Source organism: Schistocerca piceifrons, chromosome 2, assembly GCF_021461385.2.
Source record: "Schistocerca piceifrons isolate TAMUIC-IGC-003096 chromosome 2, iqSchPice1.1, whole genome shotgun sequence".
NCBI classification, from domain to species: Eukaryota; Metazoa; Arthropoda; class Insecta; order Orthoptera; family Acrididae; genus Schistocerca; species Schistocerca piceifrons.
This window is the reverse complement of record NC_060139.1, coordinates 170,630,015-170,643,510: the sequence shown is the minus strand read 5'-3', so window position 1 is coordinate 170,643,510 and position 13,496 is coordinate 170,630,015.

Sequence of the window (13,496 nt, the reverse complement as noted above, 5' to 3'; positions counted from 1 at the left end):
CTGAATTCTTTCCCGGCGTTAGCTACGGAACACAAGACTGTCTCTGTTAGCATAAAATGATTAAATATTGCCAAGCCGACCTGAACGTTTAATCATCATTGACAAAACACACTTCACTATACGTTTAAGTTATTTGCTTTAGAAATTGAAGGAACCAACAGATTAACAGCTTCAACGTTAATTATCCGCCTATGAATGCACAAATTTAAAATCAGTATTAAATTCAGTCTGCCCCAGAATCGCTGTAAAAGAAAAATATTTCGTAATTCACTGCTAATTTTACCTGCTTCCGATTTACGGGTTTGGTTGATTTTATAACGGAACAATTTTTTAAATATGCCGCCGCTGCAGATCGTTCAGTAGCGGCACAGCCCAGCAACACCAACGATAATCGCTAAAAGTGCTGAAAATTCTTTAAACAAATATTATAGATGACATGGGCAAGCTAATTTACATTAGTAATACACAATTTTGATAAATTATAATGTATTTAGACCACAACAATAATTAAAACTACACACGTTTATAATTTCTCCTCTAATGGCGGCTAAAGATAGATACAGACAAAAGAAATCTACTCATGCATATAATGCTACGTCACGAGTTCCTGTCTCTCTCAGCTCTCGAGGAAGACGACAAAGAATGCACATTATGTAGTGTTATTTGTACTATTGCTGATTATTAATATCTCTTTGTAATCTTACAACATTATTTTCCTCTGTGGCTGTATTTTACATTTTTTTCATCGCAGATATTAACATAATTCGTAATTACTTTATGAGTATAGAAATATTACAATCACAAATACATCGAGAATATTATTACAGAAAATATTACAATAATAACCAACGTCCATTATACAAAATTAAATAATATATTTTGTTAAACAATTACATTACATACGAATTGCTTCATAGCGGCGTACATAGTAAAATTAAACGTCATTTCAGTTTATTAACAGTGTGTGTGCTGCCAGGGAACGTTACATTGCCCCCTGGCAGCATTTGGCAAAGAGTTTCTATAGTTTGACACAATGGTGCCAGCAACGTTCTTTACAATTCTGTTATTTTTATGGAATTCCTCTTTTAATTAGTCCCAGGGTTATATATGTTCATGGCTCCCCCATTTGGGCGAAGGCAGACAGGAAACCTGGGCAAAACTGTGCCGCAGCCCAGCCATCCCAGTTGGTTCATGATTAATCTTGGCTCTTTAACAGTAATTGTTTTGAAATGATTTAGCAGTTTGTCATCAACGGTTACATAATATCACAGTGACATACAGTTCAACGAAAGTTTGTTGTGTGAGTTTAACAACTCGTAATTATCATTTTGCGATATACTGCAAGCTCACTTGTCCTAGGATATATCACTTGGTTTTTTGAAATCATTTAGTACAACGTTACTTTCATAATGGTCTCACTACCTACGTGTTACAAATCCACCTCCTACACTTGTTAGTGTTCATTGTCTCTCGTTAATTTACGGGTATACATAATAAGAGTTCAATGTTTGTCAAAAATCGAGTTCATTGATATGTTATGCAGTTTGTGTAAAAATTTTGGTATATGTCAATAACGCTGTAGTTGGTGAGTGGTGCGGAGCGATTGTTGAGCGGCGCTCGGCGCGGCGCGTCGGCTCCGTGTAGGTCACCGCCCCCGGTGTTGACAGCTACGGAGCGGAGAGGCGTGTGCTGTCTAGTCTGCTACGGGTTGCTGCGGCCGCTGCAAGGCTCAAGTAGCCGGATGCGCGTTGTATATCAGCTCACCCGTGTGACATCTTCTTGCAGTGCTCCAGCAAACATGCAACAAGTTCACAAACAGTGTACTACCCTTATGGGCATTTTTCCTGCTGTGGGAGAGAACGCACACAGTTATTGGCAGTTATTGTGGTTTGCACAATGTTTTGTTGTCACAGTAACGCGTTTTATGGGCACACAATATTTTTTCACCATGTCATGATATGTCATTAGTCACACGCAAGTTTTCACCTTAGAACAAATTGTATCTCTGTAGTCAATGCGCTTTCCTGGTGTCCCTTGACACACAAAGAATATTTTTTTGTACACACGCACAGTACAAGTTATAGTTTGACACTAGTTTGGTCCACCGTCTATTGTCGGCTCACTGTTCATGTCGTGTTAGTTCCTTGTCACTTGCACACACGGCGATGATACAGTTTCTTATTGCTTGTTCAAAACAACCTCGTGACGTATTGCTGCAGTTTTAACAGTCACTGTCTGTCTCTGCCACACAATACTGCACTTTTGTTTAAGTTTTTTCAGTTACAATGTCCGTTGTGCAATTTTTTGTAACAGTACATTCGTAACTTCTTTGTTCGGTCTTTACCAAGGTGTGTGATAATTGCGTACATGGTAACAAATATTAAAATTTCGTATTAGTTTGCCCAAAAATCATCTATATTTATGTTCGAGTAGATTTTATTTGTGCATTCCAGCCGGATTCAGGTATATTGTTCAATAACTCCTTTGAAATTATGTCTCACTTTACTTGCAAGGTCCTACGTAACTATAGTGTAGTCTCTGTAGGCTAAAATTGACTTGGACTGTATCAGGCTAGCTCTTTTTACTGATTTGATCTGCACATGCTTCAATTGAAGCTTCTTTGTGGGTAACTTTGCGTTACTTAAATTTGCAATAAGTTTGCCTCCCATGGTGCCCTCGGGTCACTACTGGGTGCATTACTCTCTTTGATAATAATGGTTTGAAAATAAAGTTCTCAGGGTCTCATATTATTAATATTATTCTGGGTTCGAACCTGTCAATCTGACAGCTACACACACACACACACACACACACATATATATATATATATATATATATATATATATATATATATATATATATATATATATATATATATATATATATATAACATCCTTACGCGGATACAGTCCCTGTACTCTCACTGATTGGGGATCTGCTAAGAGATAGCTACACTCATGTGGCACATTTACTATTCTAAAAGGTCCATTGTACACCAATTACCACTTGCTATTCTGTTTCAAGGGTGCCGAGGACTTAGGATGATTGCGTAGGAGCACCAAGTCCCCTACACTAAGTTTTTGATTAATCGTCACATGTCGATTATATTTTTCTTTCCTTTTCTGAGCGCACCTGGTAAGGTTGCACCTTGCTTTCCTTATCCTCTCTTCCTTAGGCTCAGGAATGACTGGGACCCTAGGCAAAGGTGCCAGCCACTCATTCAGTACTCTATTATTATTCATTATAATCTCGGTTGGTAGATACCCCGTAGAGGCATGCGGGGTTGCGTTGTGAATTTCCAAAAATTTAGATATCAGATCTGGCCATCTTGTGTGCTTATATGCGATATACAACCTGAAAAATTTATTTAACTCTCCAAATGTTCTTTCTACTAAACTTGCCTGTGGATGAAAACGGGGCATTAGTATGTGCTTTATGCCTTGTTCATGTAAATACACTCCTGGAAATGGAAAAAAGAACACATTGACACCGGTGTGTCAGACCCACCATACTTGCTCCGGACACTGCGAGAGGGCTGTACAAGCAATGATCACACGCACGGCACAGCGGACACACCAGGAACCGCGGTGTTGGCCGTCAAATGGCGCTAGCTGCGCAGCATTTGTGCACTGCCGCCGTCAGTGTCAGCCAGTTTGCCGTGGCATACGGAGCTCCATCGCAGTCTTTAACACTGGTAGCATGCCGCGACAGCGTGGACGTGAACCGTATGTGCAGTTGACGGACTTTGAGCGAGGGCGTATAGTGGGCATGCGGGAGGCCGGGTGGACGTACCGCCGAATTGCTCAACACGTGGGGCGTGAGGTCTCCACAGTACATCGATGTTGTCGCCAGTGGTCGGCGGAAGGTGCACGTGCCCGTCGACCTGGGACCGGACCGCAGCGATGCACGGATGCACGCCAAGACCGTAGGATCCTACGCAGTGCCGTAGGGGACCGCACCGCCACTTCCAAGCAAATTAGGGACACTGTTGCTCCTGGGGTATCGGCGAGGACCATTCGCAACCGTCTCCATGAAGCTGGGCTACGGTCCCGCACACCGTTAGGCCGTCTTCCGCTCACGCCCCAACATCGTGCAGCCCGCCTCCAGTGGTGTCGCGACAGGCGTGAATGGAGGGACGAATGGAGACGTGTCGTCTTCAGCGATGAGAGTCGCTTCTGCCTTGGTGCCAATGATGGTCGTATGCGTGTTTGGCGCCGTGCAGGTGAGCGCCACAATCAGGACTGCATACGACCGAGGCACACAGGGCCAACACCCGGCATCATGGTGTGGGGAGCGATCTCCTACACTGGCCGTACACCACTGGTGACCGTCGAGGGGACACTGAATAGTGCACGGTACATCCAAACCGTCATCGAACCCATCGTTCTACCATTCCTAGACCGGCAAGGGAACTTGCTGTTCCAACAGGACAATGCACGTCCGCATGTATCCCGTGCCACCCAACGTGCTCTAGAAGGTGTAAGTCAACTACCCTGGCCAGCAAGATCTCCGGATCTGTCCCCCATTGAGCATGTTTGGGACTGGATGAAGCGTCGTCTCACGCAGTCTGCACGTCCAGCACGAATGCTGGTCCAACTGAGGCGCCAGGTGGAAATGGCATGGCAAGCCATTCCACAGGACTACATCCAGCATCTCTACGATCGTCTCCATGGGAGAATAGCAGCCTGCATTGCTGCGAAAGGTGGATATACACTGTACTAGTGCCGACATTGTGCATGCTCTGTTGCCTGTGTCTATGTGCCTGTGGTTCTGTCAGTGTGATCATGTGATGTATCTGACCCCAGGAATGTGTCAATAAAGTTTCCCCTTCCTGGGACAATGAATTCACGGTGTTCTTATTTCAATTTCCAGGAGTGTAGTTCTTCCAGGTATGACCTGTAAAATAGGAGGCATTATCTGATATTATAGCTTCAGGCTTACCAACCCGTGTAAAATATTCTTTCCCTAAACATTTAACTATACCACGAGCGGTGGCTGACTTGAGGCAGTATATTTTTAAATATTTAGAGAAAATGTCATATACCGGTAAAATGTACTTTAATCCACCCCTGACTCAAAGGTAGGGTCCTGCTATGTCTATAGATACTAACTGAAGTGGACACTGAGGCACTATAGGGTGCAGTTCAAACCTTATGGATTTATTTTGAAACTTAGCTTTTTGGCACAGAGGACAAGTCCTGATAATGGTGCGAGTCTGCTGGCTTATTCCCTTAAAGTAACAGTATCTGGATAAAATCCTTATTGTTTTGCCTATCCCAACGTGACCCCATGCTAAGTGCGTGTGCCACACTACAGTTAGGATAGCCTGTGCGGTATACACACAACTCCATGGTCATTAGACACACCTCTTTTATAATGCAGAATATTATCTACTATTTTGAAGTTCTGCACACTTTTAAGATTGGTACCTTCTTTAATTTTGCTAATGACATCTCGCCAAATCGGATCAGTTTCCTGCAATGTAGACATATTCTTACACATATGTAAAAAGTCCCTCCTATGTACCTTATCTTGTACTAAGAGTATTCGATATTCCTCCGATTGTTCCAAAATCTTTGACACTGAGAATAGCCATAGTGGGAGCCTCGACAAGTCATCAGCTACAACATTATCTTGTCCTTTTATGTACATAATCTTAATTTTATATTCCTGCAATGCTAACTTCCATCTTAGCAAGTGGGTATGGGTTAATTTGCAAGACACTAAATAGCTCAGAGCCTGGTGGTCACTGAATACTTTGATTTCTTTGCCATGGATGTAATAGTTGAATTTCTTTACCGCCCAAACCACTGCAAGAGCCTCTAGCTCGGAAGCAGAATATGCTCTCTCACAGCTGTTTAGTGTGCGGCTGGCAAAACTGATTACATTGATTGTTGTGTGGTCGTTGCTCCTGTCCCACTAAAACAAACAAGCTATCATCAAGGCTACAGGTGGGCAAAGACTCTATTGAATTCCGATGGAGGGTGCCACGAACTTGTAAGTCATTTTCAGCTTTGTGTCCGGATGCTTTTGATCACATAGTGTATAAAATCCGCTGCTAGTGTGGGAAATCATACTTTGGCTAGGCGTGTTGGTCTGTTAGGGATAGATGTGCTGAACATAGACGTCACACCAGTCAGCAAGATAAGTCTGCTGTAGCTGATTACTGTCTGGACACAGGACACAGCGTGAACTATAGAGAGACAAAGATACTTTCGTCCGCTTCCACTTACTGGAATTCCATCATTAAAGAAGCACTCGAAATTTGTATAAGTAACGACCTAATGAGTAGAGACACGAAGTTTCAACTCAGCAAGGCACAGGGGGCACTAAGGCATCATCGGCCGCAGGCAGACGAATCCGAGTCAACACAGACAGAGAATCAAAGTCCGCACACTTAAACAATGACTGCGAGCACGCTGGACCGCTATTAGCGACCGTTTCTCCGTCAGGGAGCACTGGATGTCGCCAAGCTCTATGATCCGTCTGCGATGACGTTATAGCCTCAACCCTTGGCGCCTGCGCATTTCTAGCGAGTCAGTGTGTATATTGTCGACCCACTGCAGCAACATGTCCCCCGATCCCCTGGTTGCCTCTCCAACCTATGCCCGCTGCCCCGCCTTCACCATAGTGTCCCCCCTACCCTCCCCCTCTACACCTATCATTTCCTTTCCCAAGGGTGCTTCCCTCAACTCCCCCTCCTGGATGATGCCGTCCATTTCTCCCTCCTATCAACTCTGTTCCTCACCTCCCCCCTCCCACTGTCCTTTTCCCGGGCTCCCTCTCACTCCTTCCATCCCATTCTTTCCCCGCCTGCCCTCTCCTCATTCTCTCCCTCGAGTTCTTTTGCTTTCCCCTGCACTGTCTTCTCCACTCCTTCTCGCATCTGCCCTGCCCCCCTCCCCCTTTTATGTGTCCTCTCCCTCCATCGGCTCCCCCTTTTCCTTTTTCTCTCCTCCCTCCCTTATCCCCCTCATCTCTTTAGGTCCCCACCCCCTCCATCTGCCTTCATGTCTCCTCTATCATGCAGTGTTTACGTGAGTGTTCGGTGTTGTGCGTTCCCTTTTTAAGTGTTGCGAACAGACACCATACTGTGGCTTTGTTTTGTTTTTTTTACTTATGTGTTCTAACCAGCATCAGCAACCCTTTGTTTTTATATTTTCACTTCTCAACTTTTCGTCATGTTACAGTTTTACACAGTCACTGTTTTATCGCCTGTTTTTAGTGTTTTGTTATCTCCTGATTATGTTTCTAAGTCTTCTGTAGGCTGCAGAGCGGCATATTACGCTGCTGCCACCCTGACCCTCCCCCTCCGGGGCGAATCGAAATTCAATAAAGGAAAAAAAAGATAAAAGCAGCAACACGTCGGTAAGCACCTGAAGATGAGCAACAGTTGTCTCGTCGTAATATTGTGCAACTTCCACAACTTTATCCGACGCGATGACCATGAACCAATGAAGCAGTTACCACGTCGAGAAAAACTGAAACAGCACAACAGTACGCCTGTTGTATGCGCAATCCCCCATTCTAGTTTCATTCCGTAGGGCTGTTGTGGCTGCCAGACAGCGCGTTACAAATATGTCTGGACTTTCCTGACGAGCCGTAAGGTCTTTATGTCGACACTAAACTCGGTCGATATTCATGAATCGGCAGTAACATTGCGCGATGCTATGGAACCCTGCTTTCATACCTTTATGGTGAGTGGCGGCGTTTTGCATTTATATATGTGAACGTTTTCGGTCTATGCATTCGCAAATAAACAGCCGCTCGAGAGCAAAATTAAAAACGAACGTCTAAATTAAGTATCCAGTTTCCTTTAGTATACAAACAGCACTTTTATTTCGTGACCTACTAACTTTGCGGTATTATGATCATGTACGCTTATTCACTCCTGTACGCTTTTGGTGCAGTTTAATCAAACTTCGTAGATGAAGAACGTAAATTTTGAGAATGTAATTACAGTCTACTGTAAAAAGAAGCCACAGAAATTACGTCTAGTTCTTTCGCGTTAAGTCGTAACAATAGAATGAATAGAGTGCCAGCAGTATATTTCAAGGTCCGGGAATATCGAAAACGAATGTGAAGAGGACAATTCTCTAATAAAAGCATTTTCTTTTTTTTTTACTTTACTAACGGCGAGTTCAAGACTTACCAACTGATAGATGTAAACAGCTTGTTTTCTGAGACCTGAGTTTCTCCTGGCGTATACAACTTTCAAATAACTTCCAGGAATTCAGCCAGGTAACACTTTCAGCGACCGCCGATATCTCGGCGGGAGAAAACTCCGCCATTTTCAAGACAAACTGTAACGGACAGGTGACGTACATTCAAATTTAAAACGTCGGTTCTCGGACTGAAGCAAGAAAGATAACACACACACTGAACACTAGTGCCACGTAAGATGACCAAAGTCAGAGATATCGATAGTGAGACTACGAACTCGCAGGTGAGGTAGCATTGACTCTGTCCCTATGTTTGTGGACAAGGGAGAGAGCCGGATTCCAAACAGAGTTTAAACAAAAACCTCTATTCGTATCAACGAGGTTGCTCGCTAATTTAATCTCAACTGCCTCCTTAATAACATCGTCTCAATAGCTGGACGTGCATGCCAATATTTCGGTGTTATTATATAACATGGGGTGACCAGTATCCAAGCAATGTTCGGCAGTAGCAGATATACTTGGCTGCTGTAATCGTGTGATTTTATTAGTTCAATTGAACAGGCAGTTTGCAAACTACCTCCTGACACTGCAGAGGAGGTTAGGAGGGAGGCATACCGTGTGTTGAATAGGGCTCGTCCACCCAAGAGTAATATAACAGCAGCAAAGAGGGCTGCTTCACGCTCTCTCAAAAATGATCCTGATATTGTTATTTTACCTGCGGACAAGGACAATGCCACCGTTGTTTTAAATAAAGATAAAGATGCAACGTTTGCTGATTCAGCATACCGTAGAATCGATGCTGATCCCAAAAATGTGTTGAGCGAAAGACCAACAAGCTCCTAAAGAAAATTGGTTTCTCGCAGCACACTATCAAGAGTCGTAACGCCTATAGTGCTGTTCCCCTAGATTATGTGGTCTTCCGAAGGGTCAGAAGGAAGGCATTCCTTTCCGTGCTATAGTGAGTAATATCGGCGCTCCGACATATCATGTAGCCAAGCATCTTGTTACTCTGTTGAGTCCACAGGTCCTGAACATCGTATCAGTAACTCAGCTGATTTTTTACGTCGCTTGGAGGGACTGCAGTTGAATGACTCTGATATTCTAGTGAGTTTCGATGTGGTCTCTCTCTTCACTCGTGTTCCTCTGTCTGAGTCGTTGCGGTTAATTGAGGATCGGTTTGGTGCTGAATTAACTAATTCCTTTCGACATGTGTTGACATCCACTTACTTTTTATTCAATGACCAGAATTTCGAGCAGACAGATGGAGTTCCGGTGGGTAGTCCGTTGTCTCCTGTGATCGCAAATTTGTTTATGGAAGACTTCGAGGAACGTGCATTGGAGTCGGCGCCTTTGATACCTGCCTGTTTCTTTAGATATGTTGACGATACCTTTGTTGTTTGGACTCATTGTAGGGAGAATTTGAATGCCTTTCCAGAACATCTGAACTCCATCCATCCGAACATTCGTATTACGATGGACGTGGAAGAGGTTGGTTGCCCTCCCTTTCTTGACGTGTTGTTAGGAGGAAGGATGATGGATCATTGGGACATGCAGTCTACAGGAAACGTACTCACGCCGACTTGTACTTACAGGCTAATAGTTGTCACCATCCGGCTCAGCGTGAAGGGGTACTTCTAACTTGGTACACAGGGCACATGTTTCCTATGCTGAGACTTTGCCAGCTGAAGTGTCCCATCTTGAAATTACTTTTCGTCAAAATGGTTACAGTGATAGAAAGGTGAACGTGCGTTGCGCTATCGACCTACTATACGTTCGGTGATTGATGATAATTCTGAGTCGACACCTAAGTCTACTGACTTTCTGCCTTACGTAGGAAACACTTCCAACAAGATCGGTCGTATTTTACGTAAATGCGATGTGAAATGTGTTTTCCGACCTAAAATTAGAGTGCTTTTGAGTTCTGTTAAGGATGATGTTGGTCTGCGTAAGGCGAGTGTATATCGCATTCCTTGTAGCTGCGACATGGCATATATTGGTCAAACTATCAGGACGGTGGAAGGCCGATATACTGAGCATAAACGGCACATTCGATTACAGCAGCCAAGTAGATCTGCTATTGCCGAACATTTCTTGGATATTAGCCATCCCATGTTATATAATAACACCGAGATATTGGCATGCACGTCCAGCTATTGGGACAGTGTTATTAAGAAGGCAGTTGATATTAAATTAGCGAGTAACCTCGTTAACAGGGATAGACGTTTTTGTTTGAACTCTGCTTGGAATCCGGCTGTCTCCCTTGTCAAAAAACAGGGGGACACAGTTAATGCTACCTCACCTGCGAGTTCGTAGTCTCACTATCGATATCTCTGACTTTGGTCATCGTTGGTGGTATTAGTGTTCAGTGTGTGTGTTATCTTACCTGCATCAGTCAGAGGACCGAGGTTTTAAATTTGCATGTACGTCGCCTGTCCGTTACAGTTTGCCTTGAAAATAGAGGGGTTTTCTCCCGCCGAAATATCGGCGGTCGCTGAAAGTGTTACTTGGCTGAATTCCCGTAAGTTATTTGAAAGCTTGTTTTCTGCTGTTCAGTATTGAGCAAAGCAGAAGAATTGTTATGTGCTATATTCATGAGCGGACTTGTAATTAAGATGTATATAACGTTATATCAAACTACAGTGAAAAAATATTATCTGCTTGATATTCATAAACACTAAAATGTTTTGTAAAAGAATTCGACAGGTCATCAAAGTCGTATACTGTTTTCATTGCCCTGCTTTTTTGACACTGATGTGAATTTACTATAACAACATTTAATATTCATTTGTAGTCTATTTATCTTTCCAAGCTGTTCTATGTGCGCGATACCGTTGGAACAAATAACTGTTTATATTCAAATCGTGATGGAAATAATTAACTCGTCAAACATATTTTGTCTCTACACAGATCTGGCATTTTTGAGGTTAAAATATGATAAATATCCAATAAAGCTCTTCTATACAATTCTGAATGAAGTACACTGTCTGGCCAAAAGTATCCGGGACCCCTACGTAAAGCTGAAATGGCGACTAGAAGTTACGAGAGGCAGAACTGCCTATAAAAGGGAGGTGGAGAGTATTGTTTTACCAGCAGAGAGGCAGTAACAACAGAGTGAGTCGGTTAAGGGAACTCAGAGTTTTTGACCGTGGTTGTTGAATGTCACCTGTTTAACAAATCCATCATGGTCATTTCAACCCATCTAACGCTGCTCACCGACTGATGGAGATGTGACTCTGAACCAAGGAACAACCGCAGCAAAACCGAGACCAACCAGACGTCATGCAGGGACGAACAGGAACCCACAAGCATTGCGGAGCATGGTTGTAAACAGTCCCGTGAACTCAGTGAAGAAAATCCCTCGTGAACTGCAGAGTGCTGCCAGTAGTCTAACAAGCACAATGTTTGTTATTGGGATCCCTAATAAGTCAAGACATTTCTGTAGTTAATACTAAGCGATGCGTGAATGAAGTGGTCTGAAGGCTAACGCCACTGGACAATGGATGACAAGAAACGAGTTACCTGCAGTAACGAAACACGTTCTACTCTGTGGCAATCCGCTAGAAGGATTAGGATTTAGTGAATGCCTGCAGAAAGTAACCTGCTCATTTTTTGTGCAAACAGTGAAGTATGGAGGCGATGGCGTTACAATTGTGGCTGTTTTACGTGATTAGGTAGCGATTACAATATTGTGCCTAAGAAAACGCAGAAAGGGAAAGAATATGAATGCGTTTTACAGCAGTTGGGAGACGATGACTGTATTCGCTTGACATGCACATGTAAAGCAGCATTCAAGATTAAGGTCAGTACCATCTCCGATTTCAGATCTTCAGCAGGAATAGGTTGCCATGCCTCTACTGTAATCATTGAGAGTCCTCATTGAAAGAGCCTGCAGAAGAGTTTATGCCGTCTTAAGGGTGAAAAGTGGACAGGCGCCATATTAATGTCTACTAATACACTATATGATCAAAAGTATCCGGACACCCTCAAAAACAAACGTTTTTCATATTAGGTGCATTGTGCTGCCACCTACTGCCAGGTACTCCATATCAGCGGCCTCTTTAGTCACTAGACAGAGTGACAGAGCAGGATGGGGCGCTCCGCGAACTCACGGACTATGAACGTGGTCACGTGATTGGGTGTCACTTGTATCAAACGTCTGTACGCGAGATTTCCACAGTCCTGAACATCCCTAGGTCAACTGTTTCCGATGTGATAGTGAAGTGGATATATGAAGGTACACGTACAGCACAAAGGCGTACAGGCCGACCTTGTCTGGTGACACAGAGAGCGCCGACGATTAGAGGGTCGTAATGTGTAATAGGCAGACATCTATTCAGACCATCACTCAGGAATTCCAAACTGCATCAGGATCCACTGAAGGCGGGAGGTGAGAAAACTTGGATTTCATGGTCGAGCAGCTGCTCACAATCAACTTCAGACCGGTAAATGCCAAATGACTCCTCGCTTAGTGTAAGGAGCGTAAACATTGGACGACTGAACAGTGGAAAACGTCGTGTGGAGGGACGAATCACGGTACGCAATCTGGCTGTGCGATCGCAGGGTGTGGGTATGGCGAATGCCCGGTGAACGTTACCTGGCAGCGTGTGTAGTTCCGACAGTAAAAATCTGTGGCAGTGGTGTTATGGTGTGGTCGTGGTTTGCATGGGGGGCTAGCACCCTTTGCTGTTTTGCGCGGTACAATCACAGCACAGGCCTACTTTGATGTTTAAAGCACCTTCTTGCTTCCCACTGTTGAAGAGCATTTCACAGATGGCGATTGCACCTTTCAACACGATAGAGCGCCTGTTCATAATGCACGGCCTGTGGCGGAGTGGTTACGCGACAATAACATCTCTGTAATGCACAGGCCTGCACAGACTCCGACCTGAACCCTGTAGAATACCTATGGGATCTTTTGAAACGTCGACTTCGTGCCACTCCTCACCGACCGACATCGATATCTCTCCTCAATGCAGCACTCCGTGAAGAATTTGGTGCCATTCACCAAGAAACTTTCCAGCACCTGACTGAACGTATGCCTGCGAGAGTGAAAGTTGTCATCAAGGCTAAGGGTGGGCCAACGCCATACTGAATTCCAGCATTACCGATGGAGGGCGTCACGAACTTGTACCTCATTTGCAGCCAGGTGTCCGGATTGTTTTGATCACAGTAGGTGATCGGATGCTTCTGATCACATAATGTATATTAAATACAGCCTTCTCTCAACCCAACTTTCAAGAAGTTGCATAGTCAGATATACCGCTAACGCCATAACTACAGAAGAAGAAACTGTCCACAAATACTCCACATTTACTACGGACATAGTGGCACATT